The following is an 18,304-nucleotide window of genomic DNA, read 5'->3' on the forward strand; positions in this document are numbered from 1 at the left end:
TAAATAAACTATTCAAATATTTTAAAATAATTAATAAGAACTTCAAATAAATAAAGTAATATATGTAAATACAACGCATAAACTTAAAAAAAAAACCACATTCAAAGACTTATAAAACTTATAAAAACTACACAACTACCTACCAAAGTTCTGATTTGAGCGATTAAACGATTTACAAAATGTAATCACACATGTTATACTGTATGAATAATTAATTAAAAATGGAAAATGTACTGTGTGACGTCAACTTTCCGAAACATATCAATCTTGTTTTACACCCCACTTATATTTGAGATTAACTACGCGTGAAATTAAACTCTGTTTAGATGGACCATACACTCTTTTATGTATAGATATAAGTGCTTTTTTAAAAATTATTTTTAAACATATATTTTTTTTTTAATTCACAAATTTATTTTTGTGCAGACTTGGAAATGGTTAACTATAGAGCTTTAAAGACATTTTTAATAATGGACCAATATAAGCTTTTTATCCCAGTCATCGAGACAGTGATTATTTTTAAGCTTTTATATAAAAATATTTTTTTGTTTTTATATAATAATGTTTATTTTGGTGTCAATATCATATTTTTCGACTTCCTTTGATAATTCTGATTTAACTCCTCCAAATAATTAAAAATATTCAAATAACTGTTTTTGTTACCAAATAGGGATAAAATTTGTTATTTTTTAAGTTAATGTAACTCCAGCTTAAGCTATAGATTCTTAATTGACAAATATATCAGAAGCTAGAAAAACGGAATACAGTATCGAATTCGATTCGCGTGTTTTGAGTTCAGTGATTGAATCGAAAAAACGCATTTGATACCTAATTTTAATAATGAGCCACTTTGACTCATAGAAAAAGTATGAAATCGAAACGTTTTAATAAATAATAAAAACACAATTTGTCTCTTTTTCATAAAAGAAAAAAAAAATACGATTTCATGTGAAAAAGCTAATCGTTTATCAATGATAAAAGTTAGAGAATCACCGTTATAAATCCTATGTATTTACGACTCTCATTCAGAATATCGATGGTATTTTTTGGCCTCTAAAAATAAAGATGTCACATCAAATTCGGTTAAATAAAAAAGCCCATATTTTAGTTATTAAGGTATAAATTACAGATAATTCTAAGAATAAAATTTCTTATTTTATTTGAGCATCTTGGAGGTCATATATCTACGTACGTGGATTTCGACAGTGGCTTTTAATAATTATTTTATATTCCTTCATATATATTTATTTATACATGCGTATATGAAGTACCGAGCGCAAATCTCAATTGCTTTTTATCAAAATAAAATTATGTCATAAGCAGCGGTTTTCTTGTACAAAGGAATGCTTTTTAAAAAATAAATTTATTTATTTTGCCTCAGACAGCCATACTTTAATTTGCCCCGAGTGTACATTCAAAGTGCTTTATAGTATTATCTTTGGTTTTGCGTATACGGTATAAAAACTCAAACAAAATATTACCTGAATAGAGGATTTGCTGGCGTACATACAAATACAAATATTGTACAATAATAAGTTGTATATATTCATATATACATAATTACAAGTAATGATATGTTGTAAATTTATTTGTATAAATCTTGATACAGTTTCCAGTGATAATATGTTTATATCCATATACAAGTACAAGTAATAATATGTACATATAAATATACACGTACAAATAGTAACATGTACCATCTTTATACAAAACAACTAATACTACACACACGTAATAGTACATGTCCATATACAAGTAATAGTATTATTGTATATAACATGAGTTTCTTATGAAAAATGATCCACACCTTAAAATATATTGCATGTAATTGAGGTATTGTTATCTTGATCACTCAATTAATCATGTAAATATATTATGATATAAAATTTTGGTATTAAAAATTTAAGTTTTAAGGCCAAAATAACAAATAAGGTAAAGTATGACGGTAAAAAAGCCCCTCTTGGAATTGAACACTATTTTAAAACGTTTTAAACATAGTTCGGGCGTAATAATTTAAAAGTTATGGATTTAAATGACAAACAAAATATATATATATATATATATATATATATATATATATATATATATATATATATATATATATATATATATATATATATATATATATATATAATATATAAAATATATATATATATAAATATATATATATATATATATATATTTATATATATATATACATATATATATATATATATATATATATATATATATATATATATATATATATATATATATATATATATATATATATATATTTATAAATATATTACATAGCTTTGAATAAAATTTGAATTATGAAATATTAGTTTCTCTAAACCATTTATAACTACCGTTTGTACATTTAAAGCTCCATTTTCATCCGTCTGGCACTTTTCCAGATAGTTTAAATTAATCACTACGAATTTAAATGACTAGTTACTCCAAATTCTATTAAGAATTTCCTTCGACTAAGTGGATTAAAATAATCTCCTCGGATATCATATTATAATAATAATAATTATTTGAAAGATTTTTCACGCAGTAGTAGGAGGTCTGTATTTAAAGGGATTTTTTTCGTTTGTAACGGCCGTGGCCAATTAGAAAAAAAAAATGCTTGTTGTTTTTTCCTCTTTGAAATTTTTGAAAATATATTTTTTTTTTAAAGTTAAATTATCTATTTATCAACGTCATCAAAAATATCGTCATGTATTCAATGAACGGAACAATAAATAATAATAATTAAAAAAAAAAACAAAAATCGTATATAACTCGTATATACATATTCGCCATAACTACAAACTCGATCTCTTTCAAAATTTTTGAAAAATAATACAGCAAAACATAAAAATGATATAACAAATACCAAGTATCTTCATCAGTACGTCGGATTGGATATCATTAATTTTATGACGAGTTTTTGTCATAGAATATCAGTGCAAAACATAAGTTATATTTGACGTTATAAATATTTTATTTTTTGTGTTCAAGTGAGATGGTTCACATGTGTTATAAGTATGAAATGTTTCTTGAATTGAAAAATTCGGTTAATAAATCATAGATACTGCAAGCAATGCACAGATCGAAAAGCATTAGAGCAGCTGACTAGTGAAATATTATCACAAAAAGGTAAGGATGTTGAAGTTCTAACTCGACAGAATGGTAGATCAAGGATGTAAAGGAAACGTTCAAGAGTTCAATAGTGCAGTGGCATTCCGTAGAAGGATTCAACACCATGAATCGTACTACGGAGCGCATCTAGCAAAGACAATCACTTGCTTTTTTTCCTGCTATACTAAGCCAACACGTTTTTAACCCGATGGTTGCCAGAGACGAGATATCTCGGCAAATGGCGGAGTGCCCGTATGGCCAGAGACGAGATATCTCGTCAGTACTTTTGATGACGTATTACTCCGCAGTTTTAACTCATATTGACAATCTGTCAAAAACGGAACATACATTGCCATCAGTTGAAGTTGTCACAAAATATTTTATAAAGTTTTTAAATACTTTTAAGTGATTTATCGGTATCACTTTCAGCTGACAGTTGACAGATGTCATTAGGGCTACCACTCAAACCACTTGAAATATTGATTATTTCAATCGATTGTTTTGAACGCCAGGGGTTTTTATTTTGCTCATTTTTTTGTGTTTTTCTTATTATTTTAAAATATTCCATTGATAAATAATAGTTGTGTGTTAATATTAAATTTAATAAAAACTTGCGTGTGCGACTTAGTGTGACAACCCTGAAAATTTGAAACTGGTTTAACTTCAAGAATAAAACTCTAACAATCGATGCGGGATATAATATTTGGTAAGTAAATTATAATTCAATAAAAACAACAAAAAAAAAATCTTTAGACAACTTTTTTTTTTCAAAAAAATACTTGGCCTGTTGAGCACTGCGGCGTAATTTATTTGCGGCTATGAAAAGGTTAAGCATCTGTCCACTGCGAACAACATTTTTTCCACAATATTTTTAATTACAGATACCCAAAATACTCTGAACGAAATAACTGGTTAAATTATAATTTTAATAATTATTAAAAATCATGTTTTAAGGCGTCTCCTAGTATGTTAAAAAACGGGGAAAATATTACACACATTTTATGAACTCAACTCTTGATGGTGCAGAGAACTCGCACGTGAGAGGTTGTTTATTTTTGATCACTTAAATCAGCCTGCAATAGGTCGTAAACCCTGTAAATACCTTGGCTTGCATATTCTCCTTCATCTATGATGAGGTGACAATATAATATTCCAATATAATTTTCATCCGCACCCTTATTTTTATTTAGCCATGTCTTCGAAACATGTTATCTTTCTCTAGCATCCATGAATTTTTTGGTCTTCCTTAAGATGTCTTTCGAGGAAGATCTATGGAACTTTTCGGACCCTTTCCTTGAACGAACTTGTTTCCTCTGCTTCATTTTTCACATGTTTTTACCGTGCGCTTGATAACTATAAAAAAATTCATTATTTTATCATGTTTCAATATCAATGTTACATTTACTTACTATGTGTCGCTATATTTTACATGTGTCGAATAATTTCAAAATAAGCCAGATCCATGTAAGTCGATTTTACAAAAAATGCAAAATTCTCCGGGTTACATTTATGTTTCAAAGATTTGTCTATCTTTAGATAAAATATTATGAAATAGAGAATTTTCCTATTTTTTAAAGATTTTTTTTCCTATTTTTTTAAGACGTCATCTTAATGTTTGACCCATCCCCGCTCTGTGATTGACCAGTATGGGTCAGAAGGCATGTTCCATGAATATGGCAGAATTTAAATTATAACGCTATTTTTAAGTATTTTTTAGCAGGGTTTCAAGTATTATATAAAAGTATTTTAAAAAATGAAACGCACAATTGGCATTCCGATAGAGTATTTATTTTAAAATCTTATAAAATTGGATCTGGCGGATTTGAAAGTATTTGAAATATTTATTTGACACTTTTCTAACCATTTTGACCAGTTGACTTTGGCCATAAATACACGATACTACCTTTATAAGCACATGCTTCATTTGAAAACGATTTTAGGTTCCGAGAGTTTTGTTTAATTACTTAACTAGTAGGTATGTACCGATTCACTTTACCTCAGATCTTTAGGCCCGGCGTTATAACTTAAATTAATTTGAATAAGCTGCTTAGGATTAAAATGGCTTATATTATGTCAACTTTGATTACTTTTTGTGTAACTTTCAATGGACTCATTTAGGGAACTGAAATAACTCTCAATCATCGCATAATCAAACGTTATTCCCTTCGCGTTCTGGAGTAATATCACTGATATTTGAAAACTTTTAATTAGCCCTTTGATCGCACAGAAACTACTCAAAGTATTAAGTAATGACTGTGTCGAGTTGCCAGGCAAACTTTGTCCCTTTAATGGATAGAATTTACTTAGCGAAAAGGCCTTAATTTTCTATTGAAACAAACTATATTCTTGGCGACAGTAATATTTTTAAGTGATTTTTTGCATTTTCAATTAATGTTTTGCTTAGTAAATACCACCATTTCTTAAAATCTACTGTGACACGTGTTTCGATTCCGCATCATTTTCAAACACCGTAAGTGAAGCTAATTCTAAAGTTTAGAGTTGGGTCCTTAGGACGTTGAAGGTTTAAGAGGGGGTAGTAGCTGTTTCTTATTTTTATTTTTTATTATTATTTTTTTATTTCTTACCAGTGGGAACATAGACAATAGGGGGGGAGGCTTTAGTCATTGTCATATTGTTAATTATAGGTTAATTGTTATTTTTTATGAATTTCTATTGCTTCAAAATGCTGCAGTTCCGAAACAAGTGTCCCAGTAGATTTTAAGAAATAGTGGTATTAACCAAGTAAAACATTAATTAAAAATGGAAAGATTTTACCAGAATGTGACTACCGAATCAATTAATGATTTTTTGCAGTCACCATTTTTTACATATGTTTTTTCTTCTCTCAGGGTGAAATTACATAGGAAAAATATGTAAACCTACCTTCCGAGGAACGCAAATGTTTAAAGATAAAGTCCTTTCTTTATGTTTTAACGTTTGCCTTTCTCACATCATCATCATCATGTTTTTTTTTTAATTACGAGTATTATTGCTACTGTACTGTAAGTTTTGTGCTCAATTGATATTATAATCATATTTCCACTAATTTAATCAGCTGAAATTGTATATCTATGATAACTAATTTACTAATCAACCACCACGCCACTTCCTCTCATGTGTAAGCGGAGGTAATAAAACGCTATACAAATTTGTCTTTGAAGACAATCTTCGTCCTTTCACATTCCTGCATTTCCTCATACATAACCGTCAATTATTTCGAGTCCAATACTGACCACTTCCAAGTATTTAAAAAAATTGATCATGCCAAGGTTTCGTTGGTACTCCTCTGTTCCTTTTCTCAACTACATTCACCTTAAGTTTTTTTTACTATTCTTTCTTCGTTCATTAGCTCCACATGCCCAAACCATCTCAATAATCCTAAAAAGGTATAAACATAGATCATATTTAATATGTAAGAGTTCCAAAAAATTTGTAGTGTGATTTTTAACCATGGGTAGAATGATGAATGTAGCACGTGTGTAAAGTGATCACTTAACCAGTCTATGACATATTATAAGCCTTGAGAAATATCATGTTCAAAAATATTGCATAATTTACTTATGCACGGTATAAATGATCATGGTATAACATTTTGAGTGTGTCCAAATACTTGTTCACAAAATCTGGATTATCTCCAATTACAGGAGTTATTTTCATATTATTTTTGACATCTCATCAAAGATGAAGAAGAATAAGGAAGTCTGGGCATTTACGTGTGTAAAGTGATCACTTAAACCAGCCTATGACGGTCGTCAGCCCCGTAAATGCCCAGACTTCCATATTCTTCTTCCTCTTTGATGAGATGTCAAAAATAAAATGATCATGGTATTTATTTTATCTTTTATGTTTCTGACGGAGCACTCGTTTTATATTACCAATTTCAGATTGTTGAATATTCGATAATAGCCAAGTTAGAAAATGGTCTGATCACGCTGCAATAATTTAAATTCCTTTGTAAAGCCATTAATTTATTAAATACCACCAAGTTGCGTGGTGTAATATTTCAAATTAATAATTTAAAACATAGTTTACATTGTGAAAATCAAAATTAAACCAGGTGAATTATACACGGACGAATTGTTTACACAGGCAATTTGCCGAGAACAAAGTCAAAAACATTGCTTAGAGGTAAATGGGTTCAAATTAAAAGCACGAAACACGTGATATAAATTAAATTAAATATACCAAAAAAGAACATCAAATGAAAATTATTTATATTTATAGAAAGGCTTTACATTTCACAAACGAATTTTTCGTATCAAAAGATTTCAGTCACTTTGATGGAAGACAAAAGGGAAATGATTTATTATAAGCAATTTCAACGGGGCGGGGGTCGAAAACAAGAAGCATTCAAGATTTTAAAATAATACGTTTTATTTTAGCTTTTCACATTTATACAACAGTGGTTTCATATTTCACTGTTTTTAAACTTCTTCTTCTTCTTCTTTTTCTAGGACTAAGTCCTGTCACTCTCCGACATGATTTCTCCAGAAATGTCTTCTTTCTTTTCACATCTTCATCTTCAACATCTTCAACATCGCAGATTTTTCTTATTTCAGAGTTTAAAACTCTGTCGCGAAGTGTTAGGCCTGCAATGGGTCGTAGAGTCTTCATTTCGGATATCCTAAGAAGGCTTTTTGTTCTCGCGGTGTCGCGCAGTTTTAAAACTGATTTAAACAAAAGATTCCAAAATATAACAACTAAACGATAATATTGTGATCTTGTTAGGCGAGAATATACGTAATACGAAACATTTGGAGTTCTCGCATATTTTTAACATTCTGGTAATGTTCATGGCTTTAAAACATATTATAACTGTCAATGTTTTTGTTTCATACGGGAAAATATTATGAATGTCGAAAGGTGACAGGCAGTAAAGTGCGTTCCATATGAGCACATAACTAATGCCTACCCTAGTTTACTAAAATAATATTGAAAGCTGTAGTAGTGAAGGAAGTGCGTTTAACAATATATATTTCTTTTGCGTTATTTACTTCTGAGGTGTTGCTTATATATATATATATATATATATATATATATATATATATATATATATATATATATATATATATATATATATATAAATATATATACATATATATATATATTTATATATATATATATATATATATATATATATATATATATATATATATATATATATATATATATATATATGTATCGAATCGTTGTATGAAATAATTATTAGATCAATCTAACCTAAAATCCAATCTTAAATCTGGTCGTGTTAAAAGTCTACGTAATCAATTTGGTTCTACATTTCTCAAGGTAATCGACGAATATAATGCAGTGGGCATCCAAAAACAATAATCTCAATACCTTACCATCTTTATACGTACTTTAAATCATTTTTTTTTGTCATCCTACAAACTTATTGAGTGAAAAAACCTTAAACATTCACAAACATATTTTAAACTAGAAGATGTATGATGAAGGGATTGTTTAGTATTGATCTGCAAAATAATGAACGTTTCGTTTATCAGTCGACTTATTTAACAAGTAACCGGGTTTTTTTGGTCAATGAAAGCGAGAACTGAAAGTGATTTAAAGAAAAATATTTTAAAAAGTTGAGTTTGTTGCGTTTTATTCTATGCATAATTGTTTCTTGTCCTTTTAAACGTATTCAGAGACGAAGGAATATAAATAAAACACTTTGAGAGACATCACAACGAGTAATTATGCTAAATTTCTCTCGATAAATTCATTCAAAATGGAGCCATTATCATTTTATATTCATTTCTTTTCGTTTTTCTGAAAAGAAAGTGTTCTTGTTTTAAATAACACAACTGATTCGAGAGTATAAGAAAGGAAGTAAAAAGACTGTAGGAAAAACAAAAGGAACTGCGACACAATTCAAATTAATGTATTTTTAACAAAAAAACAACGTTCTATTATAACTCGTTTTATTTTTACATTATAAATACCGTTGTTTGTTTTTGACAGTAATTGTTATTTTGATTAATGATCGCGGTAACACAAAAATAAAAGATTTATCGTTTTATGTCGTTATGGAATCGTATGCAATCATTATATAAAATCTGAAATTCAATTATTATGATTTGAGTGATATAAATATATTGTAACATTACTTAACGTCCACTGTTTTTGTTCACATTATGTATGTCTCTGATTATTTAAAAAGCATTTATCCTTACTATTTCTTTATTTTCACTAGTTTTAACATATTTACCTTAGTATGAGTCTTGCTTAGCTCTTTTATCAAATATATGTAATAAAGAACATACTTAAACGTTTAGTTTATTCATTCTTGGAATATGTTGTATTTAAATGTACTACTTTTATGCTTTACCGTATTTTTTAAACTAATTGTTCATTTTTTGGTACTAAAATTTTACTTTTAAAAGTCCTTAGAGCGTTAATGTGATTAATTATTTTTGTTTTACTCTGTACAAAGCATTATTTCTTAAACATGTATGTACGTGTTTAACTCCGATGATGACAGTATACTTGTCGAAACCGATTGGAGAAAAGTGGTAAAAAACAAAGTAGTTTTCAAAATATTTAGATGCAAAATGCATTGGTTAAAAATAATACGAAATTCAGACTTAGTTAAAAATAATACGAAATGCCAATTTTGGCTAGGCCCACAAAAATAATTTTCTTTTATAGAGATTGTCATTCTAATACCTTTATATACATATTATAAACATTATTCACATTAAATATACGTTCATACATTTTTATATTGTAGTCGTACAGGAGAAAGTGAGCAACTAACAAAACGTAAAATGTTCAGGAGGCCCATTTAAGTCACTTTTGCTTGGCAAGAAAATAAACATCAATGCAGTTAGTCATTTTTAACAAGTCAATATATATATTATACTTCCAAGTTTAAAATCTTTTGGGATTTTTTCAGGGCGATAAGAAGCTAGTAAGATATCGAATAGTTAATGATCACGTTTTACTAAAAAAAAATGCTCTTTGTCACTTTCTCCTACGATATATGTAAAGTATTTATTTAATTCTTAATTTGATCTCAAAAGATTATTTTATTTTTTGATCTCAAAAGTCGTTTTTATATACTCGTATGTTAACCGGATATTTAAAAAGACCGTATATTCCAATAAAGTAAACGTTAACTGTTTTATTTAAAGACTGTACTGACTTCGTTTTGAAATGTTAAGAAAATCGAGAGAAAACTAAATTGCACATAGAATGGCATTATAAGGCGGACTGGGTTTATTTCACAGATGAACAAGAAATTAAATTCACAAAAAAAGAAATACACAAATTTGCCACAGGTTGAAATACATGCAAGATTATATTTCAAAGTACGTTGGTAGAGGAAAGAAAAATTCTCAACGCAAAGATTTCTTTGTGATAAATTTGTCCAAACAATTTTCCTTAACAACTCAGGCACAAAGTCTTTTCAACGTATTTTCAAAGAAAAAAACAACCATAAATTTAATCTAAAAATGTATTTAATATTGCATTGCATTGGGTTGATTCTGTGATATTTTAATAAAAAATACATGAACGCTGTCCTAGTATTGTACATACGGTGTAAGTCTAACGGATTTCCATAATACAATTTTATAACAAAAAAATTACTACAAATGTAACAATTGTAGGATATTTATTTTTAGAAATTAAACTGACAATGTTCAATCTGTTTATAAAGCAATTTGTAACATTTAATAAAAGTTATATGTAAACATAAATTAATAATAATTTGTTTACTCATATTTTACGTATATCATAACTTGACTTGAATATATTGACATATAAAAATGAAGAAAAAGAAAGTGAAGAGATAGAAAAAAAGGGATATTTATAGAGGAAAGGGAAGGCCTAATTTTTATTTGACCTGTTTAATTTATAACAAGAGGCGTCGGAAGACCTCAAAAAAGATGGTCCGACGACATAGCCGCTATGGGGGGTAGAAACTGGTTGCAAACAGCAACCGATCGAAGGTAATGGAAGGATTTCTAGGAATAGGCCTTTATCTTACAGTGTTTGTTAGAAGGCTATAGAAAAAGAAAGAAGAAGAATATATGATATTTAATTTAACTTTCTATTGAATTGCACAATTCTCTTTCAGTTCATTCATTTTCTAATTAAACTAATGACATTGTTTGCAAGTTTGTTTAAGGATAATTACTGCTTTCATATCTTGTAGAAAATAAATGAAATCTTATTCTGTATGCCCTTTTACTTCGATTCTTATTATTTCCGAATCAGTTAAACCCGAGTTTACTTTTTAGTGCAGGCAATTTGCTGATATCATCGGGTTAGTGAGATATCAGAATACGACTGCTAGACCCAAATGCTCGAAATCAAACGTCTGGTTTCTGAAAGTAATGCCAATAATTTTAATGTGAAAATAAATACGAAAATTTGGTTCGTCATTTTATCCATTGTTTTAAATAAGTTTTCGCATATCAAAATTTATACCCTATAATTTATATCAAAAATTTTATGATAAAAAATAAAAAAAATTAATTTCCTCTGAAAGAAATCTAAAAATTATTTATTTGGATAATTCGCATAGAAATATTACCTTTTATCATTATAATTTTTTCAGTATTTTTTTGAAAAAAATCTTTTATTTGAAAAATTATAAAAGCTAACCTTTTTTGACATTCCTTTTATAAACTGTTCTTTGATCATTCATGATCTTTGATATCTCATTTAATCTTTGACTTGATCTTTCCTCTTTCTTCTTTTCCTCCCTCTCGTCCTTTTTTCACGTATTTTAAGAAATGTTGCATTTTATAATTAAAAAAGTACTGTTTTATAATAAAATAACCACAACAATATAAAGTTTTTTTTCTATATATACATATATTATAAATGACCATTGAATGGGTTTTGTCATTATCGACATAATCATATTAGTGTCACCAGTCTGATGATGTCAGTCACCATCAAAACTTAAATCTGTTTTGTAATACTAGAATATGTGTTTAACTTGATGTAACAGTTTCGTTAGATACCTATATCAATAAAATATTTTAAAATTAAACTTGTTTAACTTAATGTAACAGTTTTAATAGATACCTATATAAATAAAATATTTAAAAATTAAACCTGTTAAAAATGAAATATTTAAAAATTAAACTTTAACTTGATTTGGCGTTTGATTTGTAGAACTACATTTTAATTATTGTATTAATTTTAAATCAAACACAGATTTTTTGAGTCTACTAAGTTGTATTTTATAAAAAAAAAACACCAAAAATTAATATTGTGGCAATTGTATCACCTAGTCGTGGCATTTTCAAACGAATTAATGGTTCGTTTGAAAATGTCATAACCAAGCGAAATAACTGTCACAGTATAAATTTTTGTGTTTTTTTTTTTAAATACAACTTACTAGACTCAAAAAATCTGAATTCGATATGAAAATTAATACATATATTGAACTTGTGTTCGAGGAATAAGTATCGTTAAATGGAGGCAGAGTTTGTAAACAAGGGTTCTGGAATGTAAAATTTTATTGTCTTTTTAACATTTTTTAACGACTGGAGCTTAAAATTTTCGCATTCTGTGTCGCTTTTATTGGAGTCAATACAGCTGCGACGGCGGCATTTGAAAACACGCCATTTTAGGACTATCCGCGCTTTTGTGGACATTTCCGTGGGAAAAGGCAAACGATCGCTGAATAATGATGCCGGGGTCATTGTGTTTTCAGTTTATTTCGCTGCATTCGCGCGTACGGGAACGTACTCCTGCTAAAGCCTCGCGATACGTTTTGACTGCCAATGCATTTTTCGTGACTGATTGTGTTCCCTTAAATGCAGTCACAATAAGGTTTTTTGTTGTTATTAACTGCTTTTAAATGCTTTCAGTTTATTCGTATTTTTACTAATAATACTACCATTTACGTAGCTGAAAAGTGTACGCAAAGATGCTTGAATGCCATAATTGTCCCTTCTATCATATACAAACTTTTTCTTCATTCATACATCCATTGATATATGACCTCCAATTGATGCAACTAGATTTAAGGTTTTGATTTATTTTGTAATGGCAAGTCTTTTTTGGCGATCTTCATTCTGTACTCATTCATTTCATTAAAATAATTTAATCTGAGAAGATACAAGGGATTGTTTTTTAATCAGAAATAAATATTTTTAATTAATTTTTTAAATTTTAAAAATACTTCTAAGCTTAATGTGCAAAAGTAAGAAGAAAAATAATGACATAGTTCACTTTTAAAGCTCAAATATTTACCGTTTACAAAAGTATTATATGATTTGTTTAAAAGAGAAATATTTGTGTTTTTATTATTTACACAAATATTTCAATTCCATCCTGTTTCTGTGAGCCTAAGTTGCTCATTATTAGAAATAGGTATCAAATTGTGGTAGAGTGGGTTCGAACCGAGAAACTCTGACTTAAGAGTCCGCGACACCAACCCCGTGGTTGGTGTCGCGGACAACATCCCCCCAACCCGACAACATTCTTTGTGGTATGGTAATAAAACACTCTCCACATAACTCATTTTTTACTTTGTGTAATAATTATCACTTAAAAACAGTACTTCACGAATACCGATTTCAAAATATTCATTCCATCATCAGGTAACGAGTCATGGTAAGCGTTACGAAAATGTGAAAGGTGATCACTTAAACCAACCAAATGCCAAGTCATGCCAAGATTTGAGATGCTTGGACTTTCACCTTCTTTTGTTTAAAAAGATATATAATATGATCCGTCTTAAATTAAGACACCTACGATATATTCTGATATTGATATTTGCAAAGATTCCTAAAAAAATCGGTTCGTATACTTATTTTAATAATTATTGTTAAGACCATATGTAACGTGGTCTTTACATCATTGAAAATGGAGTAAAATTTTAAATTCATGGCGTGTAAATAAAATGGATGTAATCCGTATCATAAAAATAATTCCCGTTTCAGGGGTTTGAATTTTATTGACACCCAAAATATATTCATTCCAAGCTCTTCCGCCAAAATCATATTTTTTTGTAGTTTCAAATCACCAAATTTATTGTTTATTTTATTATATATAATATAATAACGATATATAATTATCAAAGAAGAAATACATTGAAGGTTTTACGAAGTAACCACCTCATAATAAAAACGATCAATAAAAAATGTATCATTTTCTATTTAGTTGTCATTGAAAATGCAGGGTTTAAAACTTTTCATAATAGTTATTTATTACAGTAAAAATAATATTTTAAATCAGACTATAAAAAAATATACTTTAACAATTAATATTCTTTAAATAAACAAACTTTAAAAAATCAAATAAAAAAATTAAAGTCATGTTTTCAGGCGTCTTCCAGTATGTATAATAATTCGGTATGGATCTTGCATATGTTTATTTTAAAATAAAAATGTCTCTGTTAAATAAAAAGTCTACACATTCGTCATGACATCACAAATATATTACGCACTCGCCTCATAAATTTATTCTTTATTCACTTATTAGGTTCACACGCACAAACCATCTGAACACACATTTATTAATTTTATTGATAATGCTTATCTCAGCCTTGCATTATTTTATTAATTCACCGTTCGAACATCTGTCAATACAACACCACGTTTTGCCGCACATTCATCTCAAAAAACGCATTTTGGCTTCATTCAGTCTACTTTCATCCTTCCTAGCCAACACCGTGCTTCAGTTCCACACATAAAGGTACTTACTCTTTCTGAATTTACATCATCTCTTGTAACCCGTGTTACAGTGATTTGGTGAAGCAGTGCCTTCTAGATAACCATATTTCACAAGGTGCTGGGTGAAGTATTTTCGTATTATCGCGGGAAATTAACAATGGATGCACGCGGCACTTGGCGCGGAACCAAACACATTTCCCGCCGTTCCATTTTCCTTGTCAACCTTTGGGAAATATTTACAATATACGGAGTCACGGCACCGACGGAGGCGTAATGAATATACGTGAGTCTCGTCGAACCCTAGGTTTTGAGATATTTTGCGAAATTTCTAGTAGCAAGTGTCAATTTTACACTATTCTCCTAGGACGAGAGACGCGCTGAGCCGTGTGCAACGAAATGGATATGGAGATGCAAAGATGTGATAAGTCGGCAGTTGTGTCGTGAAAACTACTACACCCTGACGTTGTTCATGTTTCAACAATATTTAATATGTATATAATTTGTATTATAATTTCTCGAATTTCTCTTATTTAAGTAACCAAGCCTTGTGCGTGACTACCGCACCAGCTTCACTCATACCGAAGGGGTGATGGTCCCAATTTTACATTTTATTGATTTTTTTTTTAAAATACATAGTAAAAAAATATGGTAGGTACATATGTGAGCAAATTAAATAACGTTTTTGGAACAGTATTAACTTTATTTCCTCATTGATTCAATCTATGGATAAGTATTTTTCGTCATTAGAGCATACTTGTAATTAACGCCACTTATGAAAATAATAATAATAATAATAAAACTCTTATCCGCACCCCAATGGTGCATAGGGCACTGCGTCATATAAACGCAGTGTTATCTTGATCGTTTTACACATGAAGGAAAGGTTATCAGCTCTCCGCTTCAGGTACCAGTCCAGGGTAATATTGAATAAATATTACAGTGAAAAAATTACTTGTATTTATTTTACCCCCCTTGGGAATCGAACCTGGGACCTCCAGAACGGTAGCCGAGCGTGCTGACCATTACACTACGGAGGCGGACGAAAATACGCAACGAAAATAAAATCAAATATCACCGCCTTGATGTAATGAAAACAGCATAGAACTTATAATTCCTTGAGTATAAATGTTGTTTTATTAATTTTTTAAATATAGGCAACTCAAATATTTTTTAATAGCAAGACAGCAAAATGTTTATCGTTCATAATATACTTTCTATAACAGGATAATCATGAAAAGTATTAAAGAGACTATTATTTTAAGGCAGATTCAAAAGCTTCCCAAATTTTGCAAGATCATAAAAATTTAGATTTTTATGATTATAAATAACAAATTAATTTTTCTCATTATATATCCATACATATTCAAAGTTATTCACAGGCTAATAAAGTTATAATACGTCATTGTATAATAAGACATGTGAGTTATATTTCGAGGTGCTTTCACTTCTTACGGACCATTCTGTTGACTATATTTTGTCACCTTATCCACCTTATATTTTATATCGTATTGCATTCATAAGAAAAAGCACTGCATAATTTTATACAACACCTGACTGATGTTTCACAAAAAGTCGCGCCACTAAGTTTCTCTTTTTCGCGGTTTTATTTATCGCTGGGTTCTAAGGAAACGTGGTAAAATGACAGCGAAAAGTGTATTGTATAAATATTTTTACGTGTAAATTTTGAGTTTTTTAATCTTAAATAATTATACTGTAAAGTCTTGAGCTTTTAATCTGATTGAAAGCTTACAAAGTTTTACTTTAGGGAGAACTAATTCAACATCCTTTCAGAAGTGCACTACGTGAATACGTTGTATCCTCACGAGGCGTAGGAGCAAATGGATTTTTTATGTCTTCTTTCCGTCGCAGGGACAAGTCACCTGTTGCTGCAATGAGTTACTGTGGGACATTATGTAGATAAAAATATGTAAATAGGTACAGGTCTTTCAAAGAGGTTCTGGATTTTTTAAAGTCTTTTTTAAAGAAATTGTATTATTTTGCCTATATTATGACTGTCGTCATTAGAAGGCTTTCAATGGAGAAAAACTCCAATTATGTAGAGTTATTGAGAACTTAAAATAAGCTTCTTGAACCGCATGATAAAGTAAAAGTATGAGTAGTAATATCGTATGAAAAAATATATTTTTTAAAAGAAAATACTTTTTTTTACTCCTCAAAATTTGCTGAAAATTCCTTTATATGAATTGCCGTAGCCTTTTGTTTATATCCATGGATTATTTCATAAATTCATTCGGCATTGACTCATGTGTTTATATTAATACAAATGTAAATGATCTTTAATTCAAAATCTTTTATCTCCTTAAGTTATTCACCGATTGGTTTGAAATTTTTACAAAACAAATTTAACATTTTAACATTTAAATACGCGTGTTTTGTTATATGCCTGTAACTGTATAAAAACATGTTTTTTATCGCAAGAGCAGCGCCATCTATTGGACGTAACAGCATTGTACGCAACGCTCAAAATCACCCATGGCAGACAGCGTTCTTCTTGACAAATGCTGTCACTAAGTAAGTATTATCAATGTTTTCGATGTACATTTATATAATATGTACATTTAAAAAATCAAAGTTCGATTAACAATTCTACTAAACATTTTGCCTTGCAAGGGAATTTTCAAACTGTAAAAACAAAACAGTTGAACATATTAAAGTACATTTTTTAAAACAGGAATGCAAAACAGCTGTCACAAAAAAAACACATTTAAAAGAACGATAAACTATTTTCTAATTTATATTTATTTTAATCTATATAAATGGTTGAAGTAATTATTTCATGGTTTGAAGTAAGAAAATTCGGTCTTGTCGATCTCAGGGGGGAGCAAAACGTTAAGAAAGCAAATGTCGCTTTAAAAAATACGTTTTACAGCTGAAATATTTATTTTTATAAAAAGGAAAATTTTGAAACGGAAAATTATGTTTGGCATACTCTCTTTTTGTTATGGTGGTTCCTGCATGCAGACAAGTGATTTAGGCTGACATAAATGCAACAAAGTGCAGACGGCAGCAAAATAAATGGATGTTCTACAATGCATTTCAGAACCAAAATGATTCGCCCTGTATTTCAATTACAGCACTTTTAAAGTCAAAGGGATATTGGATTCACTAAAAAGTGATAGTTCAGAAAAATATTTTTAACTTTGATAATAAATTTAACCCTTATTCACTAACTATAGTGGAAAGAGCACTGAAGCATATCAACGCGATATTATCTTATATAAAAAAGGCATGAAGGCAGAGTAATCAACTCTGTTCTTTAGGTGCCAATCCAGGGTTGTATTAAATATATATAGGAGTTCGAACCCGGTACCTCCAACACAACCACACGCCCTGACTGCTACGGAGATAGACTCTATATTGTATTGTTTTTTTTATAACAGTTTATCATTATAAAACAGTTTTTCATTAAGTTTAAAAAATTTAAAAAATATTTATAAATGCGTCTGCCACTCTCTCCAATTAAAGATTAAATGAGACGTACCAAGAAATACAATATATATATTTTTTTCATATTTCTTAATCGAAAACCATGG

The sequence above is a fragment of the Brachycentrus maculatus genome, unplaced genomic scaffold (assembly GCF_059751285.1).
Source record: "Brachycentrus maculatus isolate JH-2025_06_01 unplaced genomic scaffold, ASM5975128v1 h1tg000055l, whole genome shotgun sequence".
In the NCBI taxonomy this organism is placed as follows: domain Eukaryota; kingdom Metazoa; phylum Arthropoda; class Insecta; order Trichoptera; family Brachycentridae; genus Brachycentrus; species Brachycentrus maculatus.